General features: G+C 42.4%; 1 protein-coding gene across 1 annotated transcript in view; it reads right to left on the bottom strand.

Annotated features, from left to right (window-relative positions):
* The window catches only part of LOC112232704 (polypeptide N-acetylgalactosaminyltransferase 11-like), a 43,967-nt gene extending 32,904 nt beyond the window's left edge, over positions 1 to 11,063 (bottom strand). The window contains exon 1 of the mRNA XM_024399900.2: positions 10,790 to 11,063. The gene's annotated coding sequence lies outside the window, so the exon portion shown is untranslated. The remainder of the gene's footprint in view (positions 1 to 10,789) is intronic.
* Positions 11,064 to 19,885: the final 8,822 nt, after the last annotated feature.

Below are 19,885 nucleotides of genomic sequence, written 5' to 3'. Positions count from 1 at the left end.
GAAATTCAACAGCTCAGACACGAGACGTACATGGCAGGGTCTCCAGACAATTATCGGACTACAAAGGGAAAACCAGCCACGTCGCGGATACTGATGTCTTGCTTCCGGACAAGCTAAACACCTTCACCGCCCGCTTTGAGGATAACAGAGTCCCACCGATGCGGCATGCTACCAAAGACTGTGGGCTCTCCTTCTTCATGGCCAACTTGATCAAGACATTTAAGCGATAACCCTCACAAGACTTCTGGCCCAGACGACATCCCTAGCCGCATCCTCAGAGCATGCGCAGACCAGCTGGCCGGAGTGTTTACAGACATATTCAATCTCTCCCTATCCCAGTCTGCTGTCCACACATGCTTCAAGATGGCCACCATTGTCCCTGTACCCAAGAAAGCAAAGGTAATTGAACTAAATGACTTTCGCCCTGTAGCACTCACTTCTGTCATCATGAAGTGCTTTGAGAGACCATTAAAGGATCTTATCACCTCTAACTTACCTGACACCCTAGACCCAATTCAACTTGCTTACCGCCCCAATAGATCCACAGACAATGCAATCGCCTTCACACTGCACACTGCCCTATCCCATCTGGACAAGAGGAATACCTATGTAAGATGGCTGTTCATTGACTATAGCTCAGCATTCAACACCATAGTACCCTCCAAGCTCATCATTAAGCTCGAGGCCCTGGGTATGAACCCCACCCTGTGCAACTGGGTCCTGGACTTCCAGACGGGCCGCCCCCAGGTAGTGAAGGTAGGAAACAACACATCCACTTCACTGATCATCAACACTGGGGCCCCAAAAGGATGTGTGCTCAGCCCCTCCTGTACGCCCTGTTCACCCATGACTGCATGGCCACGCACGCCTCCAACTCAATCATCAAGTCTGCAGACGACACAAGAGTCGCAGGCCTGATTACCAACAATGAAGAGACAGCCTACAAGGAGGAGGTGAGGGCCCTGGGAGTGTGGTGCCAGGAAAACAACCTCTCACTCAACATCAACAAAACAAAGGAGTTGATTGTGGACTTCAGGAAACAGCAGAGGGAGCACCCCCCCATCCACATCGATGGGACCGCAGTGGATAAGGTGGAAAGCTTCAAGTTCCTCGGCGTACACATCACTGACAAACTGAAATGGTCCACCTACAGAGACAGTGTAGTGAAGAAGATGCAACAGCGCCTCTTCAACCTCAGGAAGCTGAAGAAATGTGGTTTGGCACCTAAAACCCTCACAATCTTTTACAGATGCACAACAGAGCATACTGTCGGGCTGTATCACCGCCTTGTATGCCGCAGGGCTCTCCAGGGGGTGGTGCGGTCTGCCCAACGCATCACCGGGGGAAAACTACTTGCCCTCCAGGACAACTAAAGCACCCGATGTCACAGGAAGGCCAAAAATATCATCAAGGACAACAACCACCAGAGCCACTACCTGTTCACCCAACTATCATCCAGAAGGCGAGGTCAGTACAGGTGCATCAAAGCTGGGACCGAGAAACAGAAAAACAGCTTCTATCTCAAGGCCATCAGACTGTTAAATAGCCATCACTAGCACATTAGAGGCTGCTGTCTCACATATATAGACTTGGAATCACTGGCCACTTTAGTAAGGTTTACATATTTTGCCATGCTCATCTCATAAACTCAGCAAAAAAAGAAACGTCCTCTCACTGTCAACTGCGTTTATTTTCAGCAAACTTAACTTAACATATTTGTAAGAACGTAACAAGATTCAACAACTGAGACATGAACTGAACAAGTTTCACAGACATGTGACTAACAGAAATTGAATAATGTGTCCCTGAACAAAGCGGGGTCAAAATCAAAAGTAACAGTCAGTATCTAGTGGCCACCAGCTGCATTAAGTACTGCAGTGCATCTCCTCCTCATGGACTGCACCAGATTTGCCAGTTTTTGCTGTGAGATGTTACTCCACTCTTCACCAAGGCACCTGCAAGTTCCCGGACATTTCTAAGGGGAATGGCCCTAGCCCTCACCCTTCATTCCAACCGGTCCCAGACGTGCTCAATGAGATTGAGATCCGGGCTCTTCGCTGGCCATGGCAGAACACTGACATTCCTGTCTTGCAGAAAATCACGCACAAAACGAGCAGTATGGCTGGTGGCATTGTCATGCTGGAGGGTCATGTCAGGATGAGCCTGTAGGAAGGGTACCACATGAGAGAGAAGGATGTCTTCCCTGTAACGCACAGCGCTGAGATTGCCTGCAATGACAACAAGCTCAGTCCAATGACGCTGTGACACACTGCCCCAGACCATGATGGACCATCCACCTCCAAATTGATCCCCCTCCAGAGTACAGGCCTCGGTGTAACGCTCATTCCTTCGACGATAAACGCAAATCTGACCATCACACCTGGTAAGACAAAACCACGACTCGTAAGTGAAGAGCACCTTTTGCCAATCCTGTCTGGTCCAGCGATGATGGTTTTGTGCCCATAGACGACGTTGTTGCTGGTGATGTCTGGTGAGGACCTGCCTTACAACAGGCCTACAAGCCCTCAGTCCAGCCTCTCTCAGCCTATTGCGGAAAGTCTGAGCACTGATGGAGTGATTGTGCATTCCTGGTGTAACTCAGGCAGTTGCTACCATCCTATACCTGTCCCGCAGGTGTGATGTTCGGATGTACCGATCCTGTGTAGGTGTTGTTACACGTGGTCTGCCACTGCGAGGACGATCAGCTGTCCGTCCTGTCTCCCTGTAGAGCTGTCTTAGGCGTCTCACAGTACGGACATTTCAATTTATTGCCCTGGCCACATCTGCAGTCCTCATGCCTCCTTGCAGCATGCCTAAGGCACATTCACACAGATGAGCAGGGACCCTGGGAATCTTTCTTTTGGTGTTTTTCCAGAGTCAGTAGAAAGGGCTCTTTGATGTTCTAAGTTTTCATAACTGTGACCTTAATTGCCTACTGTCTGTAAGCTGTTAGTGTCTTAATGACAGATCCACAGGTGCATGTTTATTAATTGTTTATGGTTCATTGAACAAGCATGGGAAACAGTGTTTAAACCCTTTACAATGAAGATCTGTGAAGTTATTTGGATTTTTACAAATTATCTTTGAAAGACAGGGTCCTGAAAAAGGTATGTTAATTTGTTTTGCTGAGTTTATGTATATACTGGATTCTATCATATTCTACTGTATGCCATTCTGACATTGCTCGTCCAAATATTTATATATTCTTGATTCCATTCCATTAGATGTATGTGTATTGTTAGATATTCCTGCACTTTTGGGAGCTAGAAACACAAACATTTTACTAAATGTGTGTGACAAATAACATTTGACTTGACATAGTGCCTTCAGAAAGTATTCATACCCCTTGACTTATTCCACATGTGGTTACAGCCCAAATTCAAAATGGATTAAATTGATTTGTCTTCTCACCCATCTACACACAATACCCCATAATGACAAAGTGAAAACATGTTTTTGGAAATTTTAGCAAATTTATTGACAAATAAATACAGAAATATATAATTACATAAGTATTCACACCCCTGAGTCAATACTTTGTAGAAGCACCTTTGGCAGCGATTACAGCTGTGAGTCTTTCTGGGTAAGTCTATAAGAGCTTTCCAGAGCTGGATTGGGCAACATTTGCACTTTATTATTTTCAAAATTCTTCAAACTTTGTAAAATTGATTGTTGATCATAGCTAGACAACAATTTAAGTCTTGCCATATACTTTCAAGCGGATTTAAGTAAAAACTGTAACTCTGCCACTAAGGCACATTAACCATCTCCTTGGTAAACAACTCCAGTGTAGATTTGGCCTTGTGTTTTAGGTTGTCCTTCTGAAAGGTGAATTTACCTCCCAGTGTCTGCTGGAAAGCAGACTGAACCAGGTTTTCCTCTAGGATTTTGCCTGTGCTTAGCTCAGTTTCTTTTTTATCTAGAAAAACTCCCCAGTCCTTAACAATTACAAGCATACCCATAACATGATGCAGCCACTACTATGCTTGAAAATATGGAGTAATACTCAGTAATGTGTTGTGTTGGATTTTCCCCAAACATAACACTTGGTATTCAGAATGAAAAGGGAATTGCTTGGCACATTTTTTTTGTAGTATTACTTTAGCGCTTTGTTGCGAACAGGATGCATGTTTTGTTACATTTGTATTCTGTACGGGCTTCCTTCTTTTCGCTCTGTCAATTAGGTTAGTATCGTGGCGTAACTATGCTGAACAAAAATATAAAACGCTACATGCAACAATTTCACAGAGTTACAGTTCATATAAGGAAATCAGTAAATTAAAATAAATCTGGCCTTAATCTGTGGATTTCACATGACTGGGAAGGGATTTAGCCATGGGTGGACATAGGCCCAGCCAATCAAAACGAGTTTTACGACATACAGAAATACTCCTAAATTTCACCAGCTGTCCGGGTTGCTTGTCTCAGATGATCCCGCAGGTGAAGAAGCTGAATTGCACTCTCCCTCAACTTGAAACCTCTGTGGCATTGTGTTGTGTGACAAAACTTCACATTTAAGAGTGTCCTTTTATTGTCCCCAACACAAGGCTGTAATGATCATGCTGTTTATTCAGCTTATTGATATGCCACACCTGTCAGGTGGATTAGTTTGGCAAAGGAGAAATGTAAACAAATTTGTGCATATGGAACATTTCTGGGATCTTTTATTTCACCTCATGAAACCAAAACTTTACAGATTGCGTTTATACACTGCTCAAAAAAATAAAGGGAACACTTAAACAACACAATGTAACTCCAAGTCAATCACACGTCTGTGAAATCAAACAGTCCACTTAGGAAGCAACACTGATTGACAATACATTTCACATGCTGTTGTGCACATGGAATAGACAACAGGTGGAAATTATAGGCAATTAGCAAGACACCCCCAATAAAGGAGTGGTTCTGCAGGTGGTGACCACAGACCACTTCTCAGTTCCTATGCTTCCTGGCTGATGTTTTGGTCACTTATGAATGCGAGCTGGTGCTTTCACTCTAGTGGTAGCATGAGACAGAGTCTACAACCCACACAAGTGGCTCAGGTAGTGCAGCTCCATCCAGGATGGCACATCAATGCGAGCTGTGGCAAGAAGGTTTGCTGTGTCTGTCAGCGTAGTGTCCAGAGCATGGAGGTGCTGCCAGGAGACAGGCCAGTACACCAAGAGACAATGGAGGAGGCCGTAGGAGGGCAACAACCCAGCAGCAGGACCGCTACCTCCGCCTTTGTGCAGGGAGGAGCACTGCCAGAGCCCTGCAAAATGACTTCCAGCAGGCCACAAATGTGCACGTGTCTGCTCAAACGGTCAGAAACAGACTCCATGAGGGTGGTATGAGGGCCCGACGTCCACAGGTGGGGGTTGTGCTTACAGCCCAACACCGTGCAGGACGTTTGGCATTTGCCAGAGAACACCAAGATTGGCAAATTCGCCACTGGCACCCTGTGCTCTTCACAGGTTCACACTGAGCACATGTGACAGACGTGACAGAGTCTGGAGACGCCGTGGAGAACGTTCTGCTGCCTGCAACATCCTCCAGCATGACTGGTTTGGCGGTGGGTCAGTCATGGTGTGGGGTGGCATTTCTTTGGGGGGGGGGGTCGCACAGCCCTCCATGTGCTCGCCAGAGGTAGCCTGACTGCCATTAGGTACCGAGATGAGATCCTCATGCTGGTGCGGTTGGCCCTGGGTTCCTCCTAATGCAAGACAATGCTAGACCTCATGTGGCTGGAGTGTGTCAGCAGTTCCTGCAAGAGGAAGGCATTGATGCTATGGACTGGCCCGCCTGTTCCCCAGACCTGAATCCAATTGAGCACATCTGGGACATTATGTCTCGCTCCATCCACCAATGCCACATTGCACCACAGACTGTCCAAGAGTTGGCGGATGCTTTAGTCCAGGTCTGGGAGGAGATTCCTCAGGAGACCATCCGCCACCTCATCAGGAGCATGCCCAGGCATTGTAGGGAGGTCATACAGGCATGTGGAGGCCTCACACACTACTGAGCCTCATTTTGACTTGTTTTAAGGACATTACATCAAAGTTGGATCAGCCTGTAGTGTGGTTTTCCACTTTAATTTTGAGTGTGACTCCAAATCCAGACCTCCATCGGTTGATAAATTTGATTTCCATTGATAATTTGTGTGATTTTGTTGTTAGCACATTCAACTATGTAAAGAAAATAGTATTTAATAAGAATATTTCATTCATTCAGATCTAGGATGTGTTATTTTAGTGTTCCCTTTATTTTTTTGAGCAGTGTATGTTGTTGATCCATCCGCAGTGTTCTATCAGAGCCATTAAAGTCTATAATGGTTTCAAAGTCCCTATTGGCCCTCATGGTGAAATCCTTGAATGGTTTCCATCCTCTCCGGCAACTGAGTTAGGAAGGATGCCTTTGTCTTTGTAGTGACTGGGTGTACTGATACACCAGACAAAGTATAATTAATAACTTCACCATGCTCAAAGGGAAATTCAATAGGTGCCTTCTTTTTGAGGCATTGGAAAACCTCCCTGGTCTTTGGTTGAATTTGTGTTTGAAATTCACTGCTTGACTGAGGGACCTTACAGATAATAGTATGTGTGAGGTAGTCATTCAAAAAGCATGTTAAACACTGTTATTGCACACAGTGAGGCCATGCAACTTGTGACTTAAGCACATTTTTACTCCTGTACGTATTTAGGCTTGCCATAACAACAGGGTTGAGTACTTATTGACTCAAGACATTTCAGCTTTTAATCTATTTGAAATACATAATTCCATTTTGACATTATGGGGTATTGTGTGTAAGCCAGGGATAAAAAAAATATAAAAAAATACATGTAATCAATATTAAATTCCTTCTGTAACACAACAAAATGTGGAAAAAGTAAAGGGTTGTGAATACTTTCTGAAGGCACTGAACAGTTGCTGTGGTCATAGACATTGTCACAGACATTGGAAACTAAGGACCTGCCCTTGAGCTCTGACAGCAGGTCAAATAACAGGACTATCAGCAGTGGCCAGTGTTGTGACATTAGGCTGACTACAGTGTGTCTGTGGTTCAGGGGTCCAATCTGTCCCATTAATCCATGAATGAAGAAGGGACCAGTGCCAAAAAGCTGCTAACACTAATGAGCACACATAGCCTAATGCTACATCAGGACAGTGAGGCCTAAATGCTCAATGCTTGTCGCATAGCTAGTAGGTCGTGAATGCAAACGGAGGAAAAATGAGGCGAGGTGATCTCGACACTAAATTGAAACGGCTTAGATATTGTGTCAAAGCAGTGCTTCTCAAGAACACTAACTTTCAAAATGACTCTGCTGAATTTATAACCAAAATCGATATCCATTTCAGAGGAGCACTGGTTTCACACGGAGGAGTTGAGTGCTGAGAGGCCAGAGTTTCACAAGAAGAAGAAGATTGTAAATTAAAGTTGGCAGCGAGTTAATGGAATTCAGATGTAGCCGCCATGGTCCAGAGGGACAAAGCAGTTTTAAATTGTACCACAGAAAAGAGAACAGAGCCTTGCTAATTTAGTTCCTTTCTGGTTCCAATTTAGAAAATAGGACAAGCAACACAAGTGCAAACAAACTTTTACTCTCTCTCACTGGCATAGTCCTGTCACACACCACACGAATAGAAATTGTAAAAATATGCTGAACTGGCTCCATAAATAAATATGAAAAGGATAGAAAAACAGAAATGCCAGTGTAGTCTGTGGTCTATAATTAGCCACCTGGAGCCTTTCTCCAGCTGAAACAGTAAAGGAGGGGCTTGTGCCATTAGGCTAATCCAAAACTGCCATATTGCAGCAGGCATTTGGACTAGATTGGAGCTGCCTGTCACCACCCTGGACCCACAGAGGGGTAACAGCACAGTAGACTAGAGCTAAGTTTAGTACAGTACACAGTAGAGCACACTAGAGTTGAGTAACCAAAATATATTTTTTTAATGTCAGTGTGTATTGTCATAGCTGACACTCCCTTTTTCTGCAGACATCATTGAAACTTAATTCAGAGAAAATATTAACTGTTTTCGGGGGAAAAAAACAGATGGAGATTTTACTGAAATTTTGTTACAAAACTTTGCATCTTCCCAGTTCTTCCAGTAAATGTGTTTTTGTAAAATGTTCAGTGTAAATTGTTAAAAGTAGTAGTTGTGCATAGAGTTGTATGGTTTGTTCAACTTTGAAATCAATGGGGTTTTTTTTGCAAACATTTAAGTGTAAAATCTGAGTTACCGTGGAATTTCCCTTATTGTACAATATTTGAATCACTAACCAAACTATGGGTTTAGTGCCTGTTGGACATGATCCTCGATTGCAGGCGGTTTCTTTCTAATGACACCTGGGCATGGGGCTCTTGTCTCTCAATACTTTTTATTTTAGCTGGCCGGTGCGCCACTCAGTTGATGAAAAACAACTGGAGATGCACTGCGCCTTGCTTCTAAAGCTGCCTGATCTCAGTTGACACAGTATGTCAGATTTCCCAGCCAAAACAGACGGTCACTGATCGCCAGCTTAAAATGTATGCACTAAAACGCATTCGTTGAAATTCTGCCAAAGCTCCATTTAATGTCAAGCTCCTGTTCAACTCTGATATCCTCTGCAAGGTTTATAGCAGCAGCAGGCACAAACACAACATAAGATGAAAACTGACAACGATGTCACCTTCATTGAGTTTCAATTGCAGAGGTATATAAAGATGGCCTCCATGCGCTTACCACAAATTCCTTGTTTTGCCAAGTTCGCTGTATTGTACATTGCTAATGACCATAAAAAAAGAGTAACAGAGAGCAGAGTATACACGATCCCAATGTTAGCTTCAAGATGCCAGCAATTTCAAAAAACAAAAAAGTAGATTGTGCTGATTTATTGGCACATTGAACCATATCGCGGGCCATTTAACAACCCAGTTGATAGTCCTAAAAACAAATGGTGTCATCCAATGTTCCCTCGAAGCTGCGCCTCCCACGGGACTGCAACGCAGAAGAAATATCAGCCCACTCAGAGAAGCACGAGACTGAACTTCACTCAACTTTCTAGAGTTTTACCCATTAGTTAATGCCATCAACATTTCCTTTACTGTGGGAACTGTGAATGAATCAACGGAATATTAGCCACTTTCAAAGCAACATACCAAAACAAAACCATAACCAATCAGAGCTGCAGTGGGCCATTGCCATGTATGGATCTGTGTCATTCACTTTGAACTGGACTGTTTTTAAAACATCAGGGTCGTGGGTAGATGCGATTGTTTTTAGATTATTATTTTCTTTAAAAATGTATTTAACTAGGCAAGTCAGTTAAGAACAAGTTCTTACTTACTATGATGATCACCTCCGTGTCTGAAGGACAAGTGTATTAACAGATCAATGTCAAGCTCTGCATGTTTCATGGAATGTAGACCTACATTGAACACCACACATTGGCTGCTACAGTAGGTTGAATGATAGAACCGCTATTTCCATGTTAAAATGTTATGGATGCATTTTCCCCATTGTTTTTGATGGTATGCTACTCTAACTTAAGGTGAATACAGCCTCAGTGTACATAGTAAACGTGCGCCGGGAAGTTGCACCAAATCAAAAGATCTAGACCAGGATCACACCCAACCAGTGAAAGCGCAACAGTGCCCATGCCATCTGGTATATTTTTCTGCATTATGATTAGGGCTGTCAAACGATTAACATTTTTAAATCAAGTTAATTGCAGGATTTGTTGTGGTTAATTATGATTAACCACAAATATATATATAGAGCCTGAAACTAATGGCTGCAAAATCATGTACATGTTCCTTAGAAGCTAGAATTTTGAATAAAATGACATTTAAACTTCAACTGGTAAGAGTGTATTTCAGCTGCTGGAAAATATATGGTTTGGTTCAATAAAAAATATTCACACTAAAAGGTGTTGATTGTTTTACATTTTCTCCTGCTTCAGAATATACCATTTCCATTGTCATGGCATGCTTTGTTCAATAGCTATCGAGGAGAGAAAACCAAATATACAATATAAAACTCTCTCTCAATAGCTTTTGAACCAAGCATGCCATGACAATGAAAATTGCATATTCTGAAACAGGGGAAGATGGAAAGCATTCGAGATTTTTTTTATTTTATTACTTTTTTGTGTGTGCAATTCACACATAAAGATGTCGATTGTTCTCCTCCCCTGATTTAGAATATACAAGTCATGTTAATTTTACAAAAGCTGTATCCTTTCTAGCCATGACAGAATTTCATGCTATCCCTTCTAGCCATGACACAAGTTCATGCTACTGTTACTGACGAGCGAAAACCGAATATCCAATGTAAAATTATTTTACCTAGGTGTCCAACCATTTACACCGAGTGTACAAAACATTAAAAACCTTTCCTAATGTTGCGTTAGTAATGTTTTGCCTTCAGAAAAGCCTCAATACCGGCTCTCTAAAATGCTTTCCTGAGGATATTTTGTCTCATATTTGGAACAGGTTAAGGACGTTAGCTATAACGTTAGCTACTTAACTGATCGGCCAACTTCTAACTGTTAACGTTAGTTGTTAGCTACGTTAGCGTGCAATGCAAAATAAAAGACACGCTCGCTAGTTAGTAAAACTTTGCTTTAACTAACACGTGAGTTAACATTTATTGGTCACTTTAATTTCAGTCAGTGATCTCACTAGCTAATAAAACAACAAGCAGCTAACAGCTAGTTAAAAATCATCAATCCAAACATGCTTGTTAGCGAGAGTCCTGACATCGCCAATGAGGATCGAGACTCGAGGCATGCCAAAATTTCTGAAAATAAAGTGTCACGTAAACTTACGATGCACTTGCTTCATTGCCATCCCAATTTGTCTATGCTGGTATTGCAAATCCCGTTGGTTAGGTACTGCGTCAACACCCAAATCATACCTCCCTACCGCGGTCAGTACACTACACAACAAACACCCCCGTGACACAAAAAACTACATTCCATCCAAATCCGTTTCTAGCTGCTTGGCCATTCTCTTTGGTTTAAAACAACCCAATGCACCAAGTCAATAGCTATAGCTCACGCTAGCAACCTAGCTACTATTTTCTTAGTTTGGTCAGAGATATTAAAAAAGGGTGGAGATAAGAATTACCATGGGAAATGCCTTGAGAAACGTAAACGCTCCGCCCAACAGACTATCGACCAATCGCGTTCAGGTTGTCATGGTGCGTTACGCGTTTGCAAAAACTAATCGTCAAACAATCCCTTCTAAAGGTGAGGGAATGAGTCGAGAAACATGCATGTTTTCCTCAAAAGTACGTAATATCATGATTTCAAAGCTATACGATATTACAGAGAACAAATTAGTTATCCCACATCTCTGAAAAGATGTGTAATGTTGTACTTCTTGTTCACGTGATTCGTGCTAAATGTTTTATTTTTTTTGTTAGCGCCAAATTGACTCCCATTCACTCCGTGAAGGAGGGATCCCCATGTCCCATAATCACCCAGAATGCACCGTGCGGCACATTGACGACGCATGGACAACGTACACAATAGGCGTTAATACGAATCCCTTTGAGTTCTCCATCTCCTCAAAAGTATCTCTGGCTTGGTTCTAGTACAGTGCAGTGGCTGTGCGGCGTAGGAGTTGATCATGCTGGATTACCCAATCAGATATGACTGATTCACACTGTTCAGAACAATCGAAACGCGAAAATGCCTGCAGTCAATGCAGCATCGCATTAGTGGAAACCAAAACAAGAGGGACCTAACTAACTTTGTAAAATAGAAACTATATTTTGCAACAGACATTCTATTTATACACTAGATGAATTTTGGGAGCGCGGTTTTGAAGCCACCGCGCCTCCATCTTGGCACTCCCCCATCGTTGTAAAACATATTTTGAAAGCTATAGAAATGCATTTAATTAATGTCTACATTTGTTTTTGCAGAGTTTATTCTATCAAAGACACCTTAATACAGGGATGGGCAATTGGCAGCCTGTGGCCAACAAAATTTCACTTAGGGGGCTCTGACTGCATTGTGGGTATGGATGTGGGTACTCAGACCCATAAGCACTGTAGCCCCATCATGATGAGTTCCGATTGTTTGTGACCCCCACCCCCATACAAATCCCTACCTTAAAGTGGCAAAATTGAACTTTTTGGCCGACCTGGTGAAAATCACATAGAAATGTGAGTTAGAAATCTATCAATCTACTTGAAAGCAAGTCTTTGAAGCAGTAGATCTGTTCTATGTGCGCTCTTTCTATGCTTCCTGTTCTTAAGTTTTGTTTTTGTATTTTTTACTTTTGGTTTTGTACACCAACTTCTAACAGCAGAAATAACAATATTGTTGGTTATGAAAAATATATTTCACAGCAGTTTAGATGGTACAATGATTCTATACATTATACTATCTTACTTTGTCACATAAACTGAAATTAGGCAAACTATTAGAGTAATAACAGAATCGGCATAATGAATACACAACTGAAGATCCTGTGTGTAGGTGTTGTGTCATTGGAGCATGTGTCGTTTGTTTGAGGTGTGATAGCCAGAATTGTTTCGTCCTGAGCTCAGCAGTAAGTCTTTACCTACACATTCTGAAATTGCATTTTTGAATCCCCCACTTTGATAAATTTGATTGTGATACAAAAACGAGGCAACGGTGTGCTTTAGGACCATGCGGACTGCTCCGAGCAGCGGGTAGGCTGTTTGGAGTGTTTATCCAACAGGATAGAAAATATATATATTATGGCCCCCCCACTTCTAAAACCACAGTCGCGCCCCTGCCATTATCCCAACTGACAAATCGAGAAGATTTAATAATGATAGTCTTTAGTTAAACTGCATTTTTCTTCCTCATGCATAATCCCAACCCATTGGATTATGGATTCCACAAGAATTGGTAGCTTTTGAAGTAAAATGGCGCCGGAGAAGATGGCAGACATTTTACGTGCCCCCAGCCGATTGTTTTTTTGTTCGCTTATTTGCGTTGTCATTTTTTTACGTATTTTGTACATAATGTTGCTCCTACCGTCTCTTATGTCCAAAAATAACTTCTAGACATCAGGACTGAGATTACTCACCACGGACTAGCAGAATCCTCTTTTTCCTTTCAGGACTCTGAGCCCAATGTGAAGGATACGCTGCTTCCTCAGGAACAGGCCCCAATCTCCTCTGCATGAAGAGAAGGCAGAGAAAGAGGGGCCGAAGGTCCGGCTGCCTTCTGAGAATTCGCAGGCCATCGAATAAACCTCCACTTCACTCCATTCTACTAGCAAATGTGCAATCTTTGGACAATAAAATCGACGAGTGACGCGGAAGATTAAACTACCAACGAGACCTTAAAAACTGTAACATGTTATGCTTCACGGAGTCGTGGCTGAACGACAACAACATCAACATACAGCTTGCTGGTTATACGATGCACCAGCAGGATAGAACAGCGGCGTATGGTAAGACAAGGGGCGGCGGTCTATGTATTTTTGGAAACAACAGTTGGTGCACGATATCTAAGGAAGTCTCGAGCTATTGCTCGCCTGAGGTAGAGTTTCTCATTATAAACTGTAGACCACTCTACCTACCGAGAGAGTTTTCATTTGTATTCTTTTCATCTGAGTTTTCAGCTGTTTACATACCAGCACAGTCAGAAGCTGGCACTAAGACAGCATTGAATGAGCTGTATTCCGCAATAAGCAAACAAGAAAACGCTCAACCACAGGCGGCGCTCCTAGTAGCCGGGGACTTTAATGCAGGGAAACTTAAATCTGTTTTACAAAATTTCTATCAGCATGTTAAATGTGCAACCAGAGGGAAAAGAACTCTGGACCACCTATACTCCACACACAGAGATGCATAGAAAGCTCTCCCTTGCCTTCCATTTGGCAAATCTGACCAAAATTCTATCCTCCTGATTCCTGCGTACAAGGAAAAATTAAAGCAGGAAGCACCAGTGACTAGATCAATAAAAAAAGTGGTCAGATGAAGCAGATGCTAAGCTACAGGACTGTTTTGCTAGCACAGACTGGAATATGTTCCGTGATTCCTCCGAAGGCATTGAGGATTACACCACATCAGTCATTGGCTTCATCAATAAGTGCATCGATGACGTCGTCCCCACAGTGACCGTATGTACATACCCCAACCAGAAGCCATGGATTACAGGCAGCATCTGAGCTAAAGGCTAGAGCTGCCGCTTTCAAGGAGCGGGACTCTAACCCAGAAGCTTATAAGAAATCCTGCTATGCCCTCTGACGACCCATCAAACAGGCAAAGCTTCAATACAGGACTAAGATCGAATCGTACTACACCTGCTCTGATGCTCGTTGGATGTGGCAGGGCTTGCAAACCATTTCAAACTACAAGGGGAAGTACAGCCGAGACCTGCCCAGTGACACGAGCCTACCAGATAAGCTAAACTACTTCTATGCTCACTTCAAGGCAAATAACACTGAAACAGCACCACCTGTTCCGGAAGACTGTGTGATCACGCTCTCCACAGCCGATGTGAGTAAGACCTTTAAACAGGTCAACATTCAGAAGGCCGCAGGGCCAGACATATTACCAGGACATGTACTGTGAGCATGCGCTGACCAACTGGCAAGTGTCTTCACTGACATGTTCAACCTCTCTATGTCTGAGTCTGTAATAGCAACATGTTTTAAGCAGACCACCATAGTGCCTGTGCCCAAGAACACTTAGATAAATGCCCTAAATGACTACCGACCAGTAGCACTCACGTCTGTAGCCATGAAGTGCATTGAAAGGCTGGTCATGGCTCACATCAACACCATCATCCCATCATCATCTAGACCCACTCCAATTTGCATACCGCCCCAACAGATCCACAGATGATGCAATCTCCATTGCACTCCACACTGCCCTTTCCCACCTGGACAAAATGAACACCTATGTGAGAATACTATTAATTGACTACAGCTCAGCATTCAACACAATAGTGCCCTCAAAGCTCATCAATAAGGTAAGGACCCTGGGACTAAACACCTCCCTCTGCGACTGGATCCTGGACTTCCAGACAGGCCGCCCCCAGGTGTTAAGGGTAGGTAACAACACATCTGCCACGCTGATCCTCAACCCAGGGGCCCCTCAGGGGTCCGTGCTTTGTCCCCTCCTGTACTCCCTGTTCACTCATGACTGCACAGCCAGGCACGACTCCAACACCATCATTCAATTTGCCGATAACACAACAGTGGTAGGCCTGATCTACGACAATGACGAGATAGCCAATAGGGAGGAGATCAGAGACCTTGGCATGTGGGTCAGGACAACAACCTCTCCCTCAACGTGATCAAGACAAAGGAGATGATTGTGGACTACAGGAAAAAGAGAACCAAGCACGCCCCCATTCTCATCGACGGGGCTGTAGTGGAGCAGGTTGAGAGCTTCAAGTTCTTTGGTGTCCACATCACCAACAAACTAACATGGTCCAAGCACACCAGGACAGTCATGAAGAGGGCACAACAAAACATATTCCCCCCGGGAGACTGAAAAGATTTGGCATGGGTCCTCAGATCCTCAAAAGGTTCTACAGCTGCACCATTGGTTGCATCACTGCTGCTTATGGCAACTGCTTGGCCTCTGACCGCAAGGCACTACAGAGGGTAGTGCGAACGGCCCAGTACTGCACTGGGGCCAAGCTTCCTGCCATCCAGGACCTCTATACCAGGCAGTGTCAGAGGAAGGCCCTAAAAATTGTCAAAGACTCCAGCCACCCTAGTCGTAGACTGTTCTCTCTGCTACCGCATGGCAAGCGCTACCGGAGCGCCAAGTCTAGGTCCAAGAGGCTTGTAAAACAACTTCTACCCCCAAGCCATAAGACTCCTGAAGATCTAGTCAAATGGCTACACAGACTATTTGCATTGTCCTCTCCCCCTCTTTACCCCACTGCTACTCTCTGTTGTCATCTATGCATAGTCACTTGAATAACTCTACCTACATGTACATACTACCTCAAATAACAGGTGCCCCAGCACATTGACTCTGTATCGGTACCCCCTGTATATAGTCTCGCTATTGTTATTTCACTGCTGCTCTTTAATTACTTGTTACTTTTATCTGTTATTCTTATCTGTATTTTTTTAAACTGCATTGTTCGTTAGGGGCTAGTAAGTAATCAAGCATGTCATTGTAAGGCTCATTGTAATACCTGTTGTATTCGGCATGTGACTAATAAAATTTGATTCTATTTTTTTATTGGATTTTTGGAAACCTTGAACACTGAACTTCATTATTATTTTTAAAAGCTGGGTACGGCCCTTTGGATTCTTGAGAGTTATAGGCACTTGGTGTAGATCTGAAAGCATGGACAGGTATTAGCCATATGATGATAGTAGCTCCAATTTGCCCTCAGATAGGATAGGTGGACATACCCAGCCATCAACATTGTCTTAAAACGTCTTGAGATGTCTTGAGACACGCAATTGAGACTTCTCAAGACACGTCTCAAGATGTCTGAAGACACTAACTGCCATGTCTTGAGACATTTTATGTGTGTGTTCAAGACATGTCTCAGACATTAATGTAAAATAGCGCGATGTCTTGAGATATTTTATTTAGGAATGTTTAACATTTCAACTTCATGGAACATTCTTTAGTCAACTGACACTTGATGCCAGACTCAAAAACAACATTCAGTCAAACCTGTAGGATTTAGCGACAAACTGTTGTTTTTTTTGAAGTTGAGGTAAGTAAGCAAAGCATTTTAATATGTAGCCTAATGTATGTTATCCAAAACTATATTTAGTCAATATGAAGAAATACTGTATGTTAATGACATTTTGTTTTAGCAATAACAAATTAGATATTATGCTGACTCTGGTGAGCTGGCTAGCTAACAACTGTCATTAAAAAAACGATTTAGTTCAATCTCTAAATGCCTGTTGTTACTTTTTTTCAGTTGCTCATGGGTATTTCCATCGAAAATGACCCATAATCACCAACATGTGATGTTCATAGGAGCATGTTAAATTTCATTGATTTGATTTGTCTATAAGATTTTTGAGTTGCTGGCTGTTAAATCACAAAACACTTCAGGTGAACTATGCACTATCAGCAGTGGCGACCTGTCATTCAGGGCAGGTGGTGCTAAAAAAATATATATATATATCATTTTTTGTTGTTGCTTGTTTTACACGTTATTTTGGCATTAATATGTGTCACATATCAGTTTGCAAACAATGTAAAAAAAATGTTTATTGAGTTAATAATGCAGCATACAAACATTCTCTTTTTTGATTTCTAGAGTAAGGCAGCTCCAAAATGCAGGTGATTCAGCCCAGCTCAGTGCTTTCTGTGGTGGTGGGGCAGCCAGGGGAATATACGGAGCGTAGGGGTTGATAATGTTCTCTAGTTGCGCCGTGATTGGCTCAGTGTTCTGTCACTCATGGGGACACAACTTCACCACAAAATCTACAGGGAGAGCTCGAAAATTCAAGCCCCTTGGGAGCTGCCATAGCGTTACATTAGCCATCCAAGAAGGCTCAAGGTCATTGGCCACAGATAAAAGGACGTCAAATCACGTTATATCTACCGTAGCTTTGATTGAACTGATCATGTCAACATCATACTTTCAAAATCTTAGCTAGTAAGCTAGACAAGCAGCCATCATCATGAATCACGTCGACAATTTACTGGCAAATCCTTTTCAATCCTTGTCATATGAGGAGAAATTATAGGTAAAACGTATCGGTGCTCATCGGCAATTGGACATAATTAAACAACCAGTTGGAAATCGGAAATTCAACAATGATTCAACAACAACTGCTATTCAGTGGAGTGGGTCTGTGGTCCAAGTCTGGGTTTAAGGGTCTCTTTTCCAAGCTTAAAATGATAAACATTCATGCTGTCAATCCAGCATGACTTCTACCACATTCAAAACAACTGGAAACTCGGAACTGGGAAATCTCAGACTTCAGTGAGTAAAGACAACTGGGAACTCTGAAAAAACTAGCTCCGACTGCGAAATATGTTTTTAGCAGTCATTCAACTCAGAATTCCAAATCTGGAACTCAGGCCTCTTTCTAGAGCTCTGACTTGAATATCACTGATGTCATGATTCAACCTTGTTTTTTTCAAAGTTCCAAGTTGTCTTGAAAGCACCCCAAATCCAGAGAATGCCAGATTTTGATGCCAAAGTTTGATGACAAGTTTGATGACAAAATTTGCCCACGAAGACCACTCTGCCACCATCCTGTTCAAGTGAGCACAGCACAACAAGGTGAGTCCAAAAATGTCTTGTATGCTGCTGCATAAATTATGTAATAGGCCAGAGAGATATGTATACTGTAACTAAGAAAGTAATACTAATACTATGTTGTGTAGTAAGCTGTTATCTGTTGGTGGTACACATGTAGCCTATAGCCTGTTTTAGAGCTCTAATATTTTCAAGATCTTTCGTTGTCTTTTTCGAGAAAAAAAATGAAATTACGCATGGCCTCTTATCCGCTCGTCGTTCCCTTATGCCATAGTTTGTACATCTCAATTGTCAGTAGAAACCACATTTGTTTAAGCAAGTCAGCTATATCAGCAAAAATATATATAAAGGCAATATATTAGACTGAATTAACTGTTTGGCTGCCAGACAAGGCTCTGCTGATAGCAAGCCAACACCTCCTTTGGCCTCCTTTCCTTCCAGTTCTCTGCTGCCATTGACTGGAACGAATTTCAAAAATCACAGAAGTTAGAGACTCATATCTCCCTCACTAACTTATCTGTAAATAGCCCATCCAACCAACTACCTACCTCATCCCCATATTTGTTTTTCTGCTCTTTTGCGCACCAGTATTTCTACTTGCACATCCTCATCTGCACATATATCACTCCAGTGTAAATTGCTAAATTGTAATTACTTCACCACTATTGGCCTATTTATTGCCTTACTTCCTTACTTCATTTACACACACTGTATACAGATTTTTCTATTGTGTTATTGACTGTACGTTTGTTTATCCCATGTGTAACTCGGTGTTGTTGTTTTTGTCGCACTGCTTTGCTTTATCTTGGCCAGGTCGCAATTGTAAATGAGAACTTCTTCTCAACTGGCCTACCTGGTTAAATAAATGTGAAATAAAAATTAAAAGGTGTAGAAGTGGTAAGGATTCACTCCATGGTGCTGAAAAGAATACTCTGCTTTTGGGACAGCTTTATGTAGGCCATAACAGTTTGTGGGCACCGTTTGACACTGTTAAAGTGCAATTAATATATTGTTTAGTGACTTTGCTGGCATACATCTAAACTATTTTTGGGGAGTTTGCCCAACCAATATTTGCAGGCTAAAATCGCCACTGACTATCACTGAATTAAACAATGGCTGGATCTCAAATGTCTAAACTCTTACATATATTTTTCCACCAGATCATTCTGAAAAACGATAAAAGTTCGATCAATTTCTGCTCTTTTCTATTCATAAATTGAGTTTGAGCTTTCAAACAGGCCTATCCAGCCAGACAATGTTCAGATGAGGAAGAGGTTAGGAGAGGAAGCCACTCTAATATTCGATTAATTAAGGCAGCCCCCCCCATCCTCTCTGGGAACGTACTGTATGTGTAGCGTCAATCTGCATTTGCATTATTATACGAGCTTCTTTGTGTTTCAATTTAGGATTTACTGAAACATCTGCGCGTAAGATATGCCATCCAGAAGCGAAAGTTTGGTGATACGCTATGCCAAGGTGAATCGTATACTGCGGGTTTTCTTTTTTTGTCAGATCATTTATCATATCTCAAGCCTATAAATTGCATCACCCCAGGAATTTTGGAAGGTCATGTCTTAGACGGGATACATATTTTGTCAAATTGACATCAAAAGTAGATTTTTAAACCCTTTTCTTAACGACCCTTAACCTAATTGTCATAACCTGCTTCGTTAATTATCCTAACCTGCAGCGTAAATTCTCTGAAACCTCTTCGAAAAGTAAAAAAAA

This window comes from Oncorhynchus tshawytscha, linkage group LG16 (genome assembly GCF_018296145.1).
Source record: "Oncorhynchus tshawytscha isolate Ot180627B linkage group LG16, Otsh_v2.0, whole genome shotgun sequence".
Lineage (NCBI taxonomy): Eukaryota > Metazoa > Chordata > Actinopteri > Salmoniformes > Salmonidae > Oncorhynchus > Oncorhynchus tshawytscha.
The sequence above is the reverse complement of the archived record's forward strand: the minus strand, read 5'-3'. Positions and strand labels throughout refer to the sequence as shown.